Genomic DNA, 13,749 nt, shown 5'->3' with positions numbered 1-13,749 from the left:
ATCATAGCTCTTAAGCCAGATGAGTTTTCCTAGTAGATGTGTAGGGGGGGGAGGGACCACGTGAGACAGACTGAGTGGAATAGGTGCGAGGGAAGGAAATAAAAAATAAAAAATAAAAGAGTAATCAAAAATATATAGGTTGTACGGTTTCAAATTTGCATAATCTGTAGGATGAAAACTTTATCTAATTTAAGCACTGGTTAGGAGATGCACTTTCATCAAACAGACTCTAATGGAGTCTGCACGCCTCACTTTCAGGGATGGGGAGGGGGGATTTGGGGGGGGAGAGGGTTGGGGGGCGGAGCGAGGGGGGGGGGGGAACAGTAAAAAAAGCATCCAAAATTGTACAAACAAAATTTATAGGTTAAGCATACATTTTTCACATGGTACAACCAGAATCTATAACAAGTCTACTAGATCTAAGCCACAAAAAATAAAATATTATGGATAAGCTGAAAATATGTTCCTGGAATGTGGCGGGGCTCAATGATAGGGACAAAAGGGCTCGGCTGTGTGGGATATGTAGTCAAAATCCATTTGATGTACTGTGTCTAAAAGAGACCCATATCCCATGGGAAGAAAGAGATTCATTGAAGGTCCCTGGATTTAACTTGTTGGTAACTACAACACACACATCTAGAACCCGAGGTGTTGCCATACTAGCTAGACCCTTTATGGGACAGGCAATACGAAAGGCAGCTTATCCCCTGGGAAGGTGGGTTATCGTTGAGCTCAAAATTGGTATTACAATTTGTTCAATATATGCCTCTAATCAGGACGATCCCTCTACATTTAGGGAACTTGAATTGGAGTTAGCCTCTTAGCCCAGAACATTGATATTTTGTGGGGATTTGAATATTTCTCTGAGGCAAAATGGGGCAAGACAAAACCAAGACAAATATACATACGATGGACATAAACCAAAAGTGTTTAGAGGCATTTCCCAGCTTAAAGAGAGTTTAGATTTAATAGACATATGGGACATAAAACGACACTCTGACCCCGGATATACTTATTTCTCATATCCTCACAACAAATATGTCCGGATCGACTACATATGGGTAACCAGAGATTGCTCAGACAAGGCACTAATTAGTAAATTCCCAAAGATCATCTCGGATCACAATCTTTTAGCCCTTACACTCGATATCACCAATCTTAACAGGCCTCGGTCAGTATGGACTTTTGATAGAAAATTGCTTGTAAATAAAGACTATATCGAATACATTAAAATATGGACTCAGGGTTTCTTTGACTGTAACTGATATAGTGCATCCAGGGGTACAGTCTGGGATTGCTTCAAGGCCACACTTAGGGGGGAGACAATTAGTTTTGTAGCTAAGCACAGGAAAGATGAGGATAAGGCTAATAAGCTACAGATGTAAGAATTAGCTAAAATAGAGGAAAAGCACACCACTCTAATAATGCGAGGCGAGGATGGGGGATCGACTCTAAGAAAAATGCTTATTCTTAAAACTGAGCTAAATAGTAGGCTCACCCAGAAGGCGGCTGAGACCTTCCAGTCAAATCGTAATAAGATCTACGAAGATGGGGAGAAAGTTGGGAAGCAGCTTGCTTTACGTACCCGCCAGAAGCATTCTCTTAATACAATCACCATCATTGAGGTAGAGGGTCAGGAATATACATCGCCGGGAGATATATTAGAAACTTTTAGAAAATACTACCAAAAACCATATCAAAATGAGGATACGCTCGATTATGAAGTAATCAAAGAGGCCCTGACTAGATGGCTAACCGAGTCTGGATCAAATAAGGTCATAGACGATATTACTAGGGAAGACCTGGAAAAGAATATTACGCTTATTGAAGTACAACTCGCCCTATCAAAACTGGCCTCGGGTAAAGCCCCGGGCACTGACAAACTTCCTCTAGAATTGTATAAAATTTTGGGAGATTTTATAACACCCTAGAGATCTAGATATAGATCTATTTGTAGGGATTCAAGGGAGCAGCATCACTCCGGATTCATGGAAGGAGACGAATATAGTAATTTTCCCAAAAAAGGGAAAGCCCCCTAAACTACCTTCATCATACAGCCCAATTTCTTTAATAAACTCAGACTCAAAGCTATACTCAAAGATCTTGGCTAATCGGCTCAGGAGGATCGTCGAACATCTGGTCTCCCCGTGGCAACATGGCTTTATCCCCGGCAAGTCTACCACGGATCATATAAGTAGGACCATAACGCTATGTGATATCATGAATTCGACTGGGGGCCAGATGTCGATGATCCTCCTTAATGCCGAGAATGCTTTCGACCAAGTTTCTTGGGAACTCCTATGGGCAGTGCTTGATGAAAATAACTTTGGGCCATGTCTCATGAAGTCAATTAGGGCAATGTACCATTATCCAAAGGCCAGGGTACTAGTGATGGGCCAGGAATCTAGGCTATTCGATATATTAAGAGGAACAAGGCAGGGATGTCCCTGTTCCCCGATTTTATTTGCCATTTCTATAAATCCCTTGATCTTGAAGCTAATTGCAAGTGATGTAATTAAACCAATCACGGTTGGTTCCCATTATACTAAGATACTGGCGTACGCCGATGACGTGGCGGTAGTAACACCTAACCCCACCGAGGCAATACCGGAAATAGAGCTAATCACTCAAGCTTTTGGTCAGATCTCTGGGTACTCTCTCAACCGTGATAAAACAGCGGTTATTTGTACTGAAAATATACGGTTCGAAGACCCTAAGAAGGTAGATACGCAGTGTATATAAGAATATGTGTATCCCCAGGATAGGGAAGATCATTGAATTAAACTATGAGTCCCTCCTCAAAACCATTAAGAAAGACCTAAAGAGGGTTGACAGTCTGCACCTCTCAATAATTGGGAGCGGTAACTTTCTCAAAATGAACATTCTTCCTAGGGTGTTGTATTTGTTTCGTACTATCCCATTAATAGTGGAAGACAAAGTCATCAAAACGTTTGAATCCCAAATGAGTAAGTTTATTTGGAACTATGGGAAAGTAAGGAGAGCTCTGAACTATCTGTCCCTTCCCTCACACAGAGGGGGCTTAGCAATCCCTAATATAACGCTCCACCTGTGGGCTACTTTACTGCAGCAAATGTCACTGCTATTTAATATAAAAACAACAGAGTCAACCATAGAAGTGAATCCCATACCGTCAATCTATGAACTAGCGTTAGGCAATAAGGCAAAAGGCCCCTTGCTAAAACAGGTAGAACCATCATACTTTAAGAAGGTCAAGTTTAAGATTATAAATAGTGAGTGGAGAATCTGGAAGAAAACTGCGAGACATCTCAATGTATTTTTTATTTATTTATTTTTAAAGTTTTATATAGCGCGGACAAGATCTTTGCAGATATCAGAGCGCTTTACACAGAAGGGGTAAATGAGGGAGCACAGTCAAACAGGTAGTTCAGAAGAGTAAACAGTACCGTCATGTACATCCATAATACAATTAATACAGATAAGCAAAGGGGTCAAATAAAAGATATATATATAACTATATAGAAATATGAGGTGGTAATCGGTGCGATACACAAATAGAAGCACACAGTAAGTTACATGGAGGGGACACTAGTGAGCGGTCAACATTAAAATGTAATAAATATACACTATTATGGCATTCTTCCTTGTTGCCAGTACAAGTCAATGATGACATTTCTAGGAGATGGGAAAATCTGAGGGTTCTAACTGTAGGGGACTTCCTTTATCCAGTTCCAGCTACTAGGTTTCTGTATCTTCAAAACAATTTCTCAATCCCGAATACAGATATTTTTTTATTTATCCAAGTCAATACGATCCTTAACTTGAAAACTCCAAATATTTCCCTCGCTAACATTCCCTTACTGGATTGTATAGCAAAATCCTCAACTAGGATAGGTAGCCTCTATGACATATTAATAGAAAGCCAGAAGGATGACTTGGAGAATGTTGAAGCTGTCTGGGCAAGTAAACTCAATAATCCCAATGTCGACATCGATATGTCATTGCGGCTCTTATCTAAGCTATTTGTTTCCTCCAACTTAAAAGCACAGTTGTATAAAACGATATATAACTTGTATTATACACCAGCCAAGCTGCACTCTTGGGGGAAAAGAGCGAATGCAGAATGTCCTAGATGTGGAATAAGCCCTGCACATTTGATTCACATGTTTTATGAATGTGATAAACTAACATCTGTTAGAAAAATGTTAGCTGGTTTTTGGCAAGAAGTGTTGGGTCACACAGTAGCTGAATCATCCACTCTATATCTTATGGGATATGATAATACTCTAAGGCACACTAAGGAAGAGGAAACATGCCTCTTCATGGGTACTGCAGTATACAGAATAATCCTTGCAGCTCGATGGAAGGAGGCAGACCCCCCTAATTTTCAAATATGGTTGGCACGGTGTCTGGGGATCTTCAATCAAGAAAAGGCAATATACGTGTGTAGAGGGAAAAAGGCTAGAGTGCAAGGATATAAAAGTTGGGAGCCCATTGATGCTTGGAATAATGGTAATAGATCTGCATAATGAACTACCATTTCTCTGTTTAGCCTTTCAATACCCGTATCTTATAATGTGTCTAAAACTTTAAAGATCTTAAAGATTTTAAAATTATTAGCACTGTTAAAAATCTTTATTCGATGTACTATTATATTCCCTGATAATGTGAGGTATTATCCATCCGATTTGTAATTATTTTATGAAATATTTATGCTGATTCATGCGATATTTGTAATATGCTCTCTCTTTTGTACAATTTTCAAGTGTTGCTAAATAAAAAATAAATAAAAAAGAATTGAGAAAGAAGGCAGACCACTGGGTCAAGACTAGAGTGACAAGGACAGCCACTGGGGGTGACCAAAAGAAAGTGGTCACAAAACCTCCCCAGGGGAAAGGTGGTGGGAATCCCCCAGATAAAAAGTCTGAGTTTTCTAAAGGGCCCCAAAAACTTGTGCAGGTGGGTGGGTCCCAAACTACTCCCTATGTGCTTCACCCCTGTAGGGGAAGAAACTTTGATTCTAACAAGGCCTATTGTAACATATGTAAGAAGTTGGGACATTTAACTGTAGATAAGAACTGCCCCTACAAAAAAACTCCCAAGGTAACCATTCGAGCTACTCCAGGGACAGTGAATCTACGGATGGGATCAGAGGAGTGTCCAGAGTAAATCTGGGAGTACACTCAAGCTAGTCTAGTCTCCTTGGGGGATATGGAGTTTGCCAGTGTAGCTGGGTAGCCACCCACCTGTAAAATGTATTTATAATACCCCTCCATTAATGGAACAAAAATAGAAGCCCTGAGGGATACAGGTGCCAGCATCGCTATGGTGAAGGAAATGCTGGTTTCCCCAGAGCAATACCTGATTGGGAAAACCTACCCAGTCACCAATGCTGACAGCATTACCACTCAACGCCCAATGGCTATGGTGACATTGAATTGGGGGGAGGTTTCTGGCCTAGAACTAGTAGAGGTCTCTCCACAACTACCAGGTGACTGCCTGCTTGGAAATGATCTGGAAAACTCAGCCTGGGCTGAGGTGGAGTGAGTAACCCATGCAGCCATGCTGGGTATTGCTAGACTGGTGTATGTGTGCAAACCAGAGCACAAAGCAAAAAGCACAGTGAACAAGTAGGTTTGGAGCCTGAAACTATGGCCCAACCAACCGAGAGAAAAGCCAAGAAGACTGGGGAGCCAGCTTCTACACAGCAAACCTCTCAAGACCCCTCTCCACAGGGAGAGGACTTGAAACCCCTAGAGGGAACTGAGCCCATGGAGCTTGAGCCTTACCAGGCTGGACTCCTGGGCCCAGGGGGACCCACTAGGGAAGAGCTGTGCCAGCAAGAATGCCCTACTCTTGAGAGCCTGAGGCAGCAAGCTGTTTCAGAAGCCAAGGGAGATGTCAGTGGTACCCACAGAGCCTATTGGGAAGCGGGATTACTGTATGATGAGGCAAGAGACCCCAAGCCTGGAGCTACCAGGAGGGTGGTAGTACCACAGAAGTACAGGGAGTTCCTCCTAACTTTAGCTCATGACATCCCCCCAGCTGGACATCTGTGGCAGACCAAAATTTGGGAAAAGCTAGTTAGTCATTTCTACTGGCCCCAGATGAACCAAAAAGTAAAAGAGTTTGTGAGCTCTTGTTTTACTTGTCAGGCCAGTGGCAAGACAGGTGGCAAACCAAAGCCCCCCCTGATACCACTACCAGTGGTGGGGGTACCCTTTGAAAGGGTAGGTGTAGATATTGTGGGTCCACTGGAGCCTCTCACAGCCTCAAATAACAAATTCATTCTAGTGGTAGTGGATCATGCCACTAGGTACCCTCAAGCAATCCCCCTTAGGGTGACTACAGCCTCTGCAGTTGCCAACGCCCACCTGGGAATCTTCACCAGGGTAGGGTTTCCTAAGGAGGTGGTTTCAGACAGGGGTTCCAACTTCATGTCTGCTTACACATGTGGAAGTAGTGTGGGTCCAGTACAAGTTCACGACCCGCTACCACCCACAAACCAATGGACTTGTTGGGAGGTTCAACAAAACCTTGAAAGGTATGATCATGGGACTCCCTGAGAAACTCAAAAGAGATGGTATGTCCTGTTACCATGCCTGCTTTTCGCTTATAGGGAAGTGCCTCAGAAGGGAGTGGGGTTTTCACCATTTGAACATTTGTTTGGCCACCCGGTGAGCGGACCACTTTGTCTTGTAAAAGAAGGTTGGGAGAGGCCCCTCCAAGAGCCCAAACAAGACATTATGGACAATGTGCTTGGCCTAAGGTCCAGAATGGCTGAGTACATGGATAAGGCATCCAAAAATCTTGAGGCCAGCCAGGAGCTGCAGAAGCACTAGTATGACCAAAAAGCAGCCATGGTTGAATTACAACCTGGGCAACAGGTGTGGGTGTTGGATCCAGTGGCGCCAAGGGCTTTCCAAGACAGATGGAGTGGCCCTAACCCTATCCTGGAAATAAGGGTGAGGTCACTTACTTAGTGGACCTGGGCACCAGCAGGATACCCACAAGGGTTATCCATGTGAACCACCTCAAACTCTACAACGACAGGGGTGACCTCACCAGGCTGATGATGACTGATGAGGAACAGGAAGCAGAGAGTGAACCTCTCCCTTATCTCCTCTCTTCCAGCCCAAAAGATGGGTCAGTGGATGGAGTAGTCTTTTCAGACACCCTCACTCCCCAACAGCAGGCTGACTGCAAGCAAGTCTTGCAACAGTTTGCTAGCCTCTTTTCCTTGACTCCTGGTCTGACCAGCTGATGTACCCATGATGTGGACACTGGTGACAGCAACCCTGTCAAAAACAAAATCTATCGACAGTCAGATCAAGTCAAGGAAAGCATCAGAGCTGAAGTCAGCAAGATGCTGGAACTAGGGGTGATTGAACCTTCTGAGAGCCCCTGGGCTAGCTCAGTGGTTCTGGTCCCCAAACCTCACCAACAGGGTGAAAAGAGAGAGATGAGGTTCTGTGTGGACTATAGAGGGCTCAACTCTGTCACAAAGACAGATGCTCACCCACTCCAAGGGCAGATGAGTTGATAGACAAACTAGGGGCAGCCAAATTCTTAAGCACCTTTGACTTAACTGCAGGGTACTGGCAAATTGGCATGGCCCCAGGAGCCACAGAGAAAACAGCATTCTCCACCCCTGATGGGCATTACCAGTTTACTGTGATGCCTTTTGGGTTAAAGAATGCCCTGCCACCTTCCAGAGGTTGGTGAACCAAGTCCTGACTGGGTTGGAATCCATCAGTGCAGCCTATTGTGATGATATTGCTGTCTTTCGCTCCACCTGGCAGGATCACCAGATCCACCTTGGGAAGGTTTTACAAGCCCTGTAATCAGCAGGACTGACTATCAAGGCATCCAAATGCCAGATAGGGCAGGGCACTGTGATGTAGTTGGGCCACCTTGTTGGTAGAGGCCATGTCCAACCCTTACAGCCCAAGATCCAGAGCATTCTGGACTGGGCAGCTCCAACCACCCAGACCCAAGTCAGGGCATTCCTTGGCTTGACTGGGTTTACAGAAAGTTTGTGAAGGGATATGGGACCATTGTGACCCCCCTCACAGTACTCACATCCAATACAATGCCCAAGAAAGTGAACTGGACTGTTAGCTTCCAAAAGGCTTTTGACACCCTGAAAGAAGCAATTGTTATTGTAATTGTTATTGTTATGTTGGATTTATATCGCGCCAATCACCTGCAGGTCTCTAGGCGCTCGGAAATCGATGGAATTCATACAATAACTACGTATCACACAAAGAGATAGTGCAGCAGCCAGCCTACATTGCACCCAGGACCCTCCCAAACAGCAATGTCTTAAGGGACCTTCTGAACCGCAGGAGATTCACCTCTCTGCGTAGCCCCTCAGGCAACTTATTCCATAGCTGAGGGACCAACACAGAGAAGGCTCTCCCTTCCTTGGTTACCAGTTTGTACCGAGGGCAAATCAGCAACTGAGAGTCAGAAGGTCTAAGTGTTCTTTTTGGACTATACACTTCCAGACATTCTCTAATATAGACAGATGCATGGCCATAGATTGCCTTATGGGCCGTGCATAGACTCTTGAACTCTACCCTCTCTTTTATGGGGAGCCAATGTAAGCTCTGTAGTAAGGGAGAGGCCTTGGTCCTTCTGGGAAGTCTAAAAATCAGTCGCGCCGCGTCGTTCATCACGACCTGCAATCTGTTCATCAGAGTTTTTGGGAGGCCTAAATAGAGGACATTCCCATAGTCCATTCTTGACATAATGGTTGCCGCTACAATTGTTCGCAACACGGCCTGAGAAAGAACGGGTACTAGCTTACGTAGCTGCCTAATGATGTTCGTGCAGCTCCCGACAACAGCAGAGATTTGGCTGCCCATTGACAAATCACAATCCAGCTTAATCCCCAAGCTCTTTACATTTGCACTTGGCTTCAGAGTTGGCCCTAACTCCTGTGGCCAGTAAAGATCACTCCAAGGTGAGGTGGTAGATGGAATTACCATTACCTCAGTCTTGTCTGGATTGATCTTCAACAGATTTCTCGTCATCCACCCGACGGTATACCTCAGGATGTTCTGCGCTTGAAGCTGGGCAGCATCGGTGTTATCGATACTCAGTACAAGCTGAGTATCGTCAGCGTAGTTAAAAACTCTGCAGACCATACTGGCCAGAGATGCAATCAGAGGTTGGAGGTATAGATTAAATAGTAGTGGGGACAATGCGGAGCCCTGAGTCACCCAACACTCTATAGTCCCCACGTCTGATATCAAATCCCCCAGTTGTATCCTCTGTGTTCTTCCCAAAAGAAAGGATTTCAGCCAGTTAAAAGCTACGCCTTTAACCCCGAAGTTGTCTAGTCTTTCCAGGAGCAGGGCATGGCTGACAGTGTCGAACGCCGCCAACAGATCTAAAAGAATCAGGGCGCTCGGTTTCTTTTTTTTTTTTTTGAAAACCTTTATTGCACAATTGAACCATACAATTACGGGCCTACAACCATCCGGCCGGCCTCGGTAGCATCTAAAGTGCAATAGCAAACGATAAAGGCGTCCCGGCAACATAGGAGCACATCCAGGATAATATCAAGTTACACTGAAAACATATGCGCCACCAGGAAGCAGGAGAATTGAGGTTTAATTTTAAAGTTTTTAGTATGTCCGTAAAAGGGGCTAGAAAGGATCTGAGGCAAGATAGACCTTCCAGGACATAAGTGGGTGAGTATCAGCATCATTATTACGCAAACAATTTCCTGTCAGCAATGGACCGCAGAAGACCCGACAGGAGAAAAGGTAAGCTAGCATTGCTACGGTCGGCAGGTACCACCCACGCCATATCGATCCACCCAAAAACCCCAGGAAAAAGTGGGAGAGAAAGAGTAAAAGTAGGAGAATAAAAAGGCCCATAGTAACAAAAGGAAACATAAATACACCCGCCCCACCCTACACACATGCAGAGGCTACGGCCTACCCCCCCCTCGCAGAGTGCCTGTCGCCCCAAAAGAGTACCCGAAATGCAGAAGAGAAGAAAAGAGAGAAAAAGGAATTCACAGAAGACCGGGGGAGGGCCCAGGCAAAGGAAACAGACAGTCAATAAACCACCCTCGGCCATCCCTCCTCAGCTCCCGACCCGACACCGTAATAGCATATACCATCACCACAGTTTCATTTTTCCGTCAACCATGTAGCATCCGACCATGTTCAAAACACTAATAGTGTCAGCCTTGTCCCCGTCGATCCAGCCCAGCAACGAAGTCCAGGCGGGCAGCGGCCATCTTGGACACGAGGCGTAGATACAAAGACCACCACCAGTGCAAAGGCCCCTCGCAGAAATCTGTCCCACGTAGTGCAGAACAATCAGTAGCTACCCAGCAAAGGTGGAAACCCAGCAGCAGTACCTGAAGGCCGATTGGCCAGGGCCGTTGCAACAATTCCATGGCAGAGCAGGGGGGCCCTCCGGGGGATCCCAAGGTGGACACGGAGCAAATCGACCAGCAAGCACTATCCAGCCGATGGGCAGGGTCCAGCGTCGCACTCCCAAACATCTCTAGAGTAGAGGGCTCAGCAGCCGAGTCATCCGGGGTGTACCATGTCTCGACACAAGGCGGGTTACACGGGTCCCTTCCGCCGGGCACCGGGTACAGCAGGTCCGGCGGGGAACAGCCAGCAGCGCAGTCGCCTGGGAGCGCCCCGGGCATAACTCCATTCAGTCGGTCTCCCAGATCACGGGCACAAGCCCGCATAGATGACCGCAGATCGTGCAGGGCAAGGAAGACATCTGCAAGGGCAATGGGCTCCACAGCAGCAGAGTCTCGCACCCAGAGGGCGTCACCATCTTGTCGTCCACTGTAGTGGCTGCCTGAGCCCATCTCCAAGGCGAAGCCGATAATGCAAGCAATGGGCGCAATCACCACTACTCCACGAAGAAGGTTAAACACCCGCCGTCCGGGTCCTGCCGTAAGAAACTGGCCTCATGGGGAGCGTCTCATGGAACCCCCGGGGGCTACCAGCAAAGATGCAGAGCGCCTGGTAAAATGGCGCCCACCGCGGCACCAAAGAATAGTAAAATCCCCCAGCGCCGAGCCTGGGACGGGTGAGGGATACAATGTAGCTCCTGATGTAGTATGGAAGCAAACTTGGAAGGGCGGGCCGGGCGGCACACTGTAGCATTCGTTGCAACAGTATCACAGTAGCCTCCGGCCCCTCCCGCTGCAGGCGTCCGCGGCTGCCGAGTCAAGAGGCAGCCTCTCCGGAGAACAAAGACCCGTTCCCTCAAGCGCCGCGGTGGGGCAGGACAAAGGCAGATCTCCGGTTCCACCGCGAGTTGGCCGACGGGGAACACACCATTCGGGTCGGAAGCCCAGCGCGGCTCCGAAGCGCCGGTGTTCAGTCAGGATAGTGAGCAGGATCCGCTGCGCTTCGAGCAGAAGGCGGGCGGGTCAGCGGAGCCGAGGAGTCAGGCGGCCATCGCGGTCGCTGGCTTGGCTCCTCCGTGGCGCTCGGTTTCTTAATATCAGCCATGCCTCTTAATTCATCCAGCACCGAGAGCATCACCATCTCGGTGCTGTGATGTGCTCGAAACCCTGCCTGTTGCTCGTGGAGTAAACAATGAGACTCCACGTGAAGAGATAGAAACTTCAGGACATGCTGTTCTAAAATCTTAGAGAGAAAGGGCAGCTGGGAGATTGGTCTACAGTTCTTCAAGACCGCAGGGTCCGCGCCGGGTTTCTTCAACAGGGGCCTTACTCGCGCTTCCTTAAATTCAACAGGTAGATACCCCGTTTCTAAAGATCTATTAAGGAGAGAAATGATACGCTCCTCCAAAATGGGACGTGCCACACGAAATACACTAGGGGGCCATGGGTCTGCTGGGGAACCAGATTTAGTTCTACCCTTCAGTTGCTACAAGCTTAACACATCAATCTCTGGAAACTCCACGATAGTACAGTCCGTGGAATTATGGAGATCAGGGTGTAGGACAAGTCCATTCCCCGTATTACTTTTTATTTCCGAGATGATGTTCTCCACTTTTTCTAGAAAATATCCCTGAAAGGCATTGCAATCTATGGTGGTTTCTGAGCTTTCCGGTTTCTTGCTCAGCTCAGATAAAATTTTAAAAGTCTCTTTCTGGACATTCCCAGCCTTATTTAGGCGAGACTCATAGTGCTCCGCCTTTGCTTGCAATATAAGTTTTTTATACCTATGAAGGGAGGCTTTATACTGATCCCTAGCTATATCATGTTTAGTTTTCCTCCAGGATCTCTCCAAAGCCCGAAGCTTCCGTTTGTGCTCCCTCAAGAGCGGGGTAAACCATGGAGCTCTATTTCCTGGTCCCTTGATGGGCTTGGTCCTTTCAGGTGCAATCAGATTGATGGCTTGACACAAGCTCCACGATAAATCCGTGTATTCCAGGTCCAGGTTGCTTCCAGCACCAAAGGGTCGGGCCACTTTCGGAAATGTCTCGGTCAGGGTTTTTAAATCAACCTTATCCCATTTACGGATTTTCCTGACTCCCCGAGACAGATCACTTAAGTGTCCATCAATATGGACCTCACAATTCACTAAATAGTGATTGGTCCATATGCATGGTAAAACGCCTCTGAGAGTTACGTTTGGATCTGAGGTCCATACAAGATCAAGGGTATGACCCTTGATGTGCGTGGGTACTTCTACAAGTTGTTTGAAGCTCAAAGAGGACATTGTAATATTCAGTAGACGTGTAGCCAGATCCTTGTGAGGATTTTCCCAATGTAGATTAAAATCTCCAGCTACCACGATTTTTTTGTATCTCATGCAGAGGTCGGACATAATGGGGGCAAATAGATCATTGAATAACGGGGTAGAGTTAGGTGGGCGGTAGACCGACAAGACTACCAAGCAAGAATTGTTCAAGGTGATCTTTACCCCTAACAGGTCAGATAAATCCAATGTTTCTGACAATAATCTTACTACTGACAGATTCTTTTTTAACAGAATCGCTACTCCCCCCCCCGTGCACTTCCTGCACGGTTATGCCATATCGCATCATAATTGACAGGGAGAGCCGCAATAATATCTGTCATGGAGTTATCATTCATCCAGGTCTCTGATAGAGTCAGGACAACGATATCATTATCCTGAAGCAGGGTAAAAATCTCCACATAATGTTTATGGAGTGACCTGGTATTTAGGCTAGCTAACATTAGCAGAGAGGACTTGGTACCAGGCTTGCCATTAGCGAGGCGTTTGATGGCATACTTATTCAGCTTTACTAAAACTGCAGGGTCTAATGGCTGCTCACCTTTATCAAGTTGGAGCAGCTCTTCCGACGAGTAAACTAGCCGATGGTTAGAAGTCTTGGCCCTGGGGCCCGTCCGAGCGCGGACGGGCGCAGACGGGCTGGGCTCTGGCGTGACTCTGGCGATGCTCTGGCGAGCCCGCAGCACGTGACCACTGCGCGTCAGCATGACCGGTTTAAGTACCGGTCTAGCGTCCTTGTGACCACTAGACCGTGCAAAGCTTCTGGGCCATTCACCCCCCACCCAAGATGTCCGCCGCAGTGCTGCTTCGAGGGAGAAAGGACCCGCACCAAACACGGTGTATTTCCAATTTTTACAGTGCAAGTAAGTGGGCGAATTAAAAGCAGAATAGAAGGCAAAAGAATTAGCACCAACTAAAATAACAAAACGGGGGTATTTAAAAAGCTTGCAATAGCTCCTATGAGCGCACTACGCTCTGCGCTGCTCCTGTGCTCTGTGCTGCTCCTCGTAGTTCACGATAGTTTCCAGTGACAGGCCGCCTGATTTAC

The 13,749-nt window shown here is 46.6% G+C and overlaps 1 pseudogene; it reads right to left on the bottom strand.

The window, feature by feature from the left end:
- Positions 1-2,639: 2,639 nt before the first annotated feature.
- LOC147737860 (uncharacterized) lies at positions 2,640-12,770 on the bottom strand (annotated as a pseudogene).
- Positions 12,771-13,749: the final 979 nt, after the last annotated feature.

This window comes from Lissotriton vulgaris, chromosome 1_1, assembly GCF_964263255.1.
Source record: "Lissotriton vulgaris chromosome 1_1, aLisVul1.2, whole genome shotgun sequence".
Classification (NCBI taxonomy): domain Eukaryota; kingdom Metazoa; phylum Chordata; class Amphibia; order Caudata; family Salamandridae; genus Lissotriton; species Lissotriton vulgaris.
The sequence above is the reverse complement of the archived record's forward strand: the minus strand, read 5'-3'. Positions and strand labels throughout refer to the sequence as shown.